This window comes from Dromiciops gliroides, chromosome 1 (assembly GCF_019393635.1).
Source record: "Dromiciops gliroides isolate mDroGli1 chromosome 1, mDroGli1.pri, whole genome shotgun sequence".
NCBI classification, from domain to species: Eukaryota; Metazoa; Chordata; class Mammalia; order Microbiotheria; family Microbiotheriidae; genus Dromiciops; species Dromiciops gliroides.
This window is the reverse complement of record NC_057861.1, coordinates 404,739,577-404,745,342: the sequence shown is the minus strand read 5'-3', so window position 1 is coordinate 404,745,342 and position 5,766 is coordinate 404,739,577. Positions and strand designations below refer to the sequence as shown.

General features: G+C 38.4%; 1 pseudogene; it reads left to right on the top strand.

Annotated features, from left to right (window-relative positions):
* The first annotated feature begins 4,711 nt into the window (after positions 1-4,711).
* On the top strand, positions 4,712-5,332 carry LOC122736850 (annotated as a pseudogene).
* Positions 5,333-5,766: the final 434 nt, after the last annotated feature.

Below are 5,766 nucleotides of genomic sequence, written 5' to 3'. Positions count from 1 at the left end.
TTCAGAACACATAAAGAACAAGTGATATAATATCCACACTAACTAAAGGGACTAAAGAATAATCACCATTTATCTCATATAATACTGATTATTACCACAGTTAAATCACTTATATCTAAGGGGTGGGGAAAATCTCACTCACAATGTGCTTGATAGTACATATTTTATTATTTTCCCTGCAGGAAAGTCCCCTTTGGGTACATGGATCAGACTCAGAGCTTATATAGTTTGGCCTCAACTACAAAAGTAGCTATTTCAGGTGGGATGAGAGAAGAGGAAGGGGGCAGGTTAGGTAGACTGCTACTGATGTCAGTGTCTCACAGTGAGGTGACTTTGTAGAGAAAGGAGGCAAAGATCTATCTACCCCTACCCCATGGGGAATCACCTCATTATTGCCAGGAAAAATTTGAAAAATGGGGAGGATATCCCAACTTGTTTTCAGCCACCTTCCTAGTAGAAAGGAGACGATCACCAAGCCTGGTGTGTGGGTAAGGAGACCTTGTCATTCTGCTTTACTGGTAGGGAGCTGGTGGCTTAGAACCTTAAGCTGACTTCTGGCATTTTAGTTTCCTAGTGTGGCTGAGTACTGAGCACTGGAAAAAAGGACTGAGTTCCTGGACAACATTGGTCCTGTGGGCAGTGCTGTAATTATGGATAGCTTCTTTGCAGAGCTGGTGTGTGGATTCTGCACTTGGTGCAGCTCTGTGCCCATGACATTATGTGTGAAATATGTCTAGGGCATCATCCACTGTGAACCCCAATACACCTTGATGTCAGGCCAGGGAAGCCCTCACCTAGTGATGGCGATGGGGGAAGTGATGTGAGCAAGCTCTGCGGTTTGCTGGTACCATGGAAACAAGCACTGACTTTGGAGTTGAGACTGGGTTCAAATTCTGACTCTACCACTAAGGGTAACCTGTAGGACCAAGCAAGTGCCTTCCCCTTTGGATCTTCAGTTTTCTTACTGTAAAATGAGGGGATTCAACTAGATGGCCTCTGAGGTCCTTTCCAGCTCTCCATTGCTGGCCCTTTGATTAGAAAGTTTATAAGGTTCCTTTCAGCTTAAATCTTTGAAAGAGTACAGGTGTTTTCTGTGCCCTGGGCAAAGCCCCGATGCCACATCTTGGTTATTTCTCTTTGTTACCCAAGTTGAGGCATTGGTGTTGAAGCAGAGCATGACATTTTATGTTCTAAAGCTGGGATTTCAAGTGTGATCTAAATTTGTCATCTCTTTGCTGGAGGATGATTCTAAGTTGATGCACTATTTTTGGTTTGTTTTTTAAGTTAAATCACTAGTATAAAGCAAAACCTTGCTACCATGCTAGCTAATAACACCAATGTCTCATCTATCCAAGATCTGTGGTATTTCCCCAGGCTACCTGTCCTAGTCATTTAAAAAAAACTCAAAAATTATACATGCTGAGAAATGTGCAACAAAAACCAAGCCTCCTAAGTCTCCAGAAAAGCCAGCAATTTATTTGGTATCATATTTTTGGGTTCAGTGCTCCCTTCCAGCCTGTGTCAGTTGTAAAAATGATGTCATTTGTAAAAAAAAATGTTCTGTTGGTGTTGAATGGAAGCATCATTGGGGTGCTGTTCTGAATACGTGAAATGAAAGCATAAGAAAATAGAGTGAGGTGACCATCTTTCGAAATCTAAACTTTGCTTTACAGTGCTTGAGGAAGGGATACCAAGAGTGAATTAGTGAAAAAACAAACTTAAATTCCCTTTCTGATATTATGTACATTTCTTAAAAATCAAAACAGGATAAAAAAGGTAATGTGAGATTAAATAGGTTAAGAAAAAGAACTGTAGGAGTGAAACATTCCCTCTTAGTGATTTTTGTCATTTAAAAAAAAATGATGTTTCACTAAGATGAGGAGTTAGTTGACTTTTAGTTGTTGATGACTTCAGGTCCTTCAGAATCAGGATGTAGCAGAAAGAGCACCAGATTTGATATCAAGGTGACCTGAGTTCTAAAGTCCAGGCTCTGTCACCTGTTAGCTGTATGTGACCTTTAAACAAGAAACTTTGCTTTTTTGATTCTTAGTTTCTAGGTCTATAAAACAGGTATAAGACTTGTACCACCAATCTCACAAGATTTACAGGATTTTTTCTTGGAAAACACTGTGAATCACTAAGACCTAAAAAAAAAAAAAAAAAGAATCTTGCCAGCAATGATTAAGAGAGATACCCCCTTGTGATTGTCATAGGACAATCTATTTCCTTTACTTTTATAGAAATGGAGAATGGAAACATACTTGAACTCCTGGGGAATAACTTTCTCTTGCCATATAACCCAAAATATTTCGGTTAGCATTTGTATAAAGAATGAAATCCTGACCTTATAAATATCAGCTGGAATAGAATCAGCATCTGGTGCTTTGAAACAGGAGAGGAGCCTAAGGGCATTCAAAATCTCTTCTTCAGTTGGAAATTTGTCTGTAGAGGGGTTGGCTTCAGCCTGAGGTAAATGGTCAATGGCTTCAGCATTGATTGATGATCATTTGTTGAGAATATTATGTTACAAAGGATTTGAATATAATCTCAAAAAGACTATTAGACTACTTTCTGAGAGCCATTTTAGGTAAGTCTGAAGAAGGTTATCACTTGGGCAACTGGTGATGTATTCTTTGGCCAGAGAATCTGTATTCAATTTTCTGTAATCTTAAAAACTATCTGAAAACAAAACAAAAAGAGAAGGGGAAAAAAGAAAAGTTCTCAATATTCTTTAAATGTACTGATTATTGAGATTTATTTTTATTCAATCCCTCCTCATGTAAATTTAAGGGTACAGCTAAGAAAACCACACTAGAAAAAACCCTCCACCTTCAGAATTAAATCAATCATTAAACTAGAGATAAACAATTCAGATAGCGATTTTGCAATTCCTATGTAAAAGACACTATGCTAACTTGCTGGAATGGGGGAATAAAAAAGTTTAATTTGCAGACTTTGCCTGATGTAAGACACAATCCCTTGGAGTCCCAAGAAAACATGGAAAAGGAAAATCTAGAATGGCTAAAAAGAGAAATGAAATTAAAAAAAAAAAGAAAAAATTAGGAATGAAGATTAGTCAGAAGCTATTGTTCTCAATGAAGAATGTTACAGACTCAATTAATGAATTAAAATATGAATCCACAATGGGAAATCTTTCAAAAGAAGTATGATGAACATTTAAGAAATAGAAATACTGAATTGTAGGAAAAAAAGTGGCAGAAGAATCAAAACAAAAATTGAAACCATGAATCACATATAAGACAAGGTTTTTGACCTTGAGTACAGGATAAACAGCAACAATTTAAAAAATTATAGGTCTACCAGAAGAACATTACAAATAAGAAAACCTCAACATAATAATACAGGAAATAATATTTTTAAAAAACTGCCTAGAATTTCTGAATACAGAAAACAAAGTATCAATAGAAAGAATCTATAGATTTCCTACAGAGAAAAGAAACACAACTGTATTTCAAAACCCACTATACTTAGTAATTGCCATTAATAATTTTTATAATTAAATTTTTAACCAAGCAGGAGAAAGTATATAAAGAAATGGTCATTTGAATAACATGTGGTTATGAAAACATAAGAGGTTACAAAAAGGCATGGAATGGTTTAATATTTCTAATGAAGATCTCAACAGCTCCCACAGATTCAAATATTATTTCTGATAATCATGACTTCATGATTATCAGGTTCAAGTTCACATATCGATCTCCTTATTGGGCACCTTCACTACAATAAAGCTGACATTATATCTAGAATATTAAGGAAAGTCATGAAAAGACGTTCTAAATGAAGAGGAAACACAGGCTTTAAACAATATCATAAAGCAATACATACTAACCTCTGATAGGATTTATAGTGTCCTTTGTTGAAACCTCATAAGACTATATTTAGAGGCAAATAATTTTTGCCTCCACATGTGGGACTATATAATTCTATGTCAGCTTGATGATTTTGAGGCCCTTGATCACTCTAAGGAAGCACTGATAAAGGATAGTGCTTATATATCCTTGGGACACGAGCACTTTTTCAGATAAGGAATATCGACAATGAGTTCAAATGTACCACAGCTAACAGTAAAGTTTTCAACATGGTAAAGAATATAATCATAAAAGGAGTTAATGAGGGTACAGTTATTAGAGAATGTTTAATATGCTATGCCTGGTGTCAACCCATAAGACTCAGTGAGCCTGTTTCCCACAGTGTATGATAGTGGGTTATCCATTTATTATCTTCTCAGAACATGTAAAAGGATTTTGTATTCCATGTCAGTCAACTGAATGGCAATGGAAAGAACCTCTGAACTAAAACTAAATGATCAAACAAAAGGCAGATACGGAAAAGATCCTTCTTTTTCTGCCCTGATGACTATATAGTAAAGAAAAAGTACTTTAAGGTTCTAGATGGAAAAGCCCCTCCATGAAGCAAACACCACGTGGCTTTTAATACACATTCTGTTTTTTTCTGTCTGTTGTGTTTCTTGAAAGATGGGGCAGACTAGATTAAAACATGAACTTTCGAAGGAGGCGGCGGTGGTGGTGGCGGCGGCGGCAGCGGTACCGGCGGAGTCTCCAGCGGCGGCCGGGAAGAGGTGAGAGCATCGTGGTCAATGTCCGCGCCGTGACGCGGACTAGCGACTGCGGAAGGAGCCCCGGTTGAAGCGGGGACCTCGGGCAGTGGACGGGCAGGAAGGAGCGGGACCATGGAGGGCAGCGGAGGGAACAGCAACAGGAGCACGGGAGGCCTGGCGGGGTTTTCCTGCGGGAGCTGCGCCAGGATGAGCTACTCGAACGCGGATTTGGCTGGAGTCCCCCTTACTGGTATGAGTCCTCTGTCTCCATATTTAAATGTGGATCCCAGATATCTTATACAGGACACAGATGAGTTTATTTTACCCACTGGAGCCAATAAAACGCGGGGCAGGTTTGAATTGGCATTTTTTAACATTGGAGGATGCTGTATAACAGGAGCTGCATTTGGAGCAGTGAATGGTTTAGGGCTAGGATTGAAGGAAACAAGTAAGATGGCCTGGTCCAAGCCAATAAATGTGCAGATTTTGAATATGATAACCAGGCAAGGGGCACTATGGGCTAACACCCTCTATAGCGCATTTGGTGTTGTCATAGAAAAAAAAAAATGAGGTGCAGAAGATGACATCAATACAGTAGCAGCTGGAACCATGACAGGAATGTCGTATAAATGTACCGGTGGTCATCATGGAATAGCAAGAGGTGGTTTGACAGGGCTGACCGTTACTAGCCTATATGCATTATATAACAACTGGGAGCACATGAAAGGTTCCATGACACAACAGTCACTTTAGAAGCTTGTACTGAGAACTGAATGGATGGAGGACACATCAGAAGTTCTCCAGGTTGATTTGTAAAATCAGTTTGGGGTAATGTTCTGATCTACCTATATTAGTATGAAAAAAAAACAAAACACAGGATCTTTTGTACTGTCATGAAGATCACTGGCACAGTTTACTAGGACTGGCACTTCTTCCAACCAGTAGTGTTGGAGCCAAAAGCATCTGATGCCTCATTAAGTGAGTAGCACAGTCATCATTTTCTCCTTTGAGAACTTTCTGCAGCATGTCCACTCTCCACTACTGCTGAACTTTTGAAGTAATATTTGCTCCCATTGTCAACATCATATCACCAGGTTATTCATTTAATGATTGATTGTGAACACAGTGCTTTATTCCCAATAAAGAGTATTACTAGAACCATAAAACAAAAAATAAAACAAAACAAA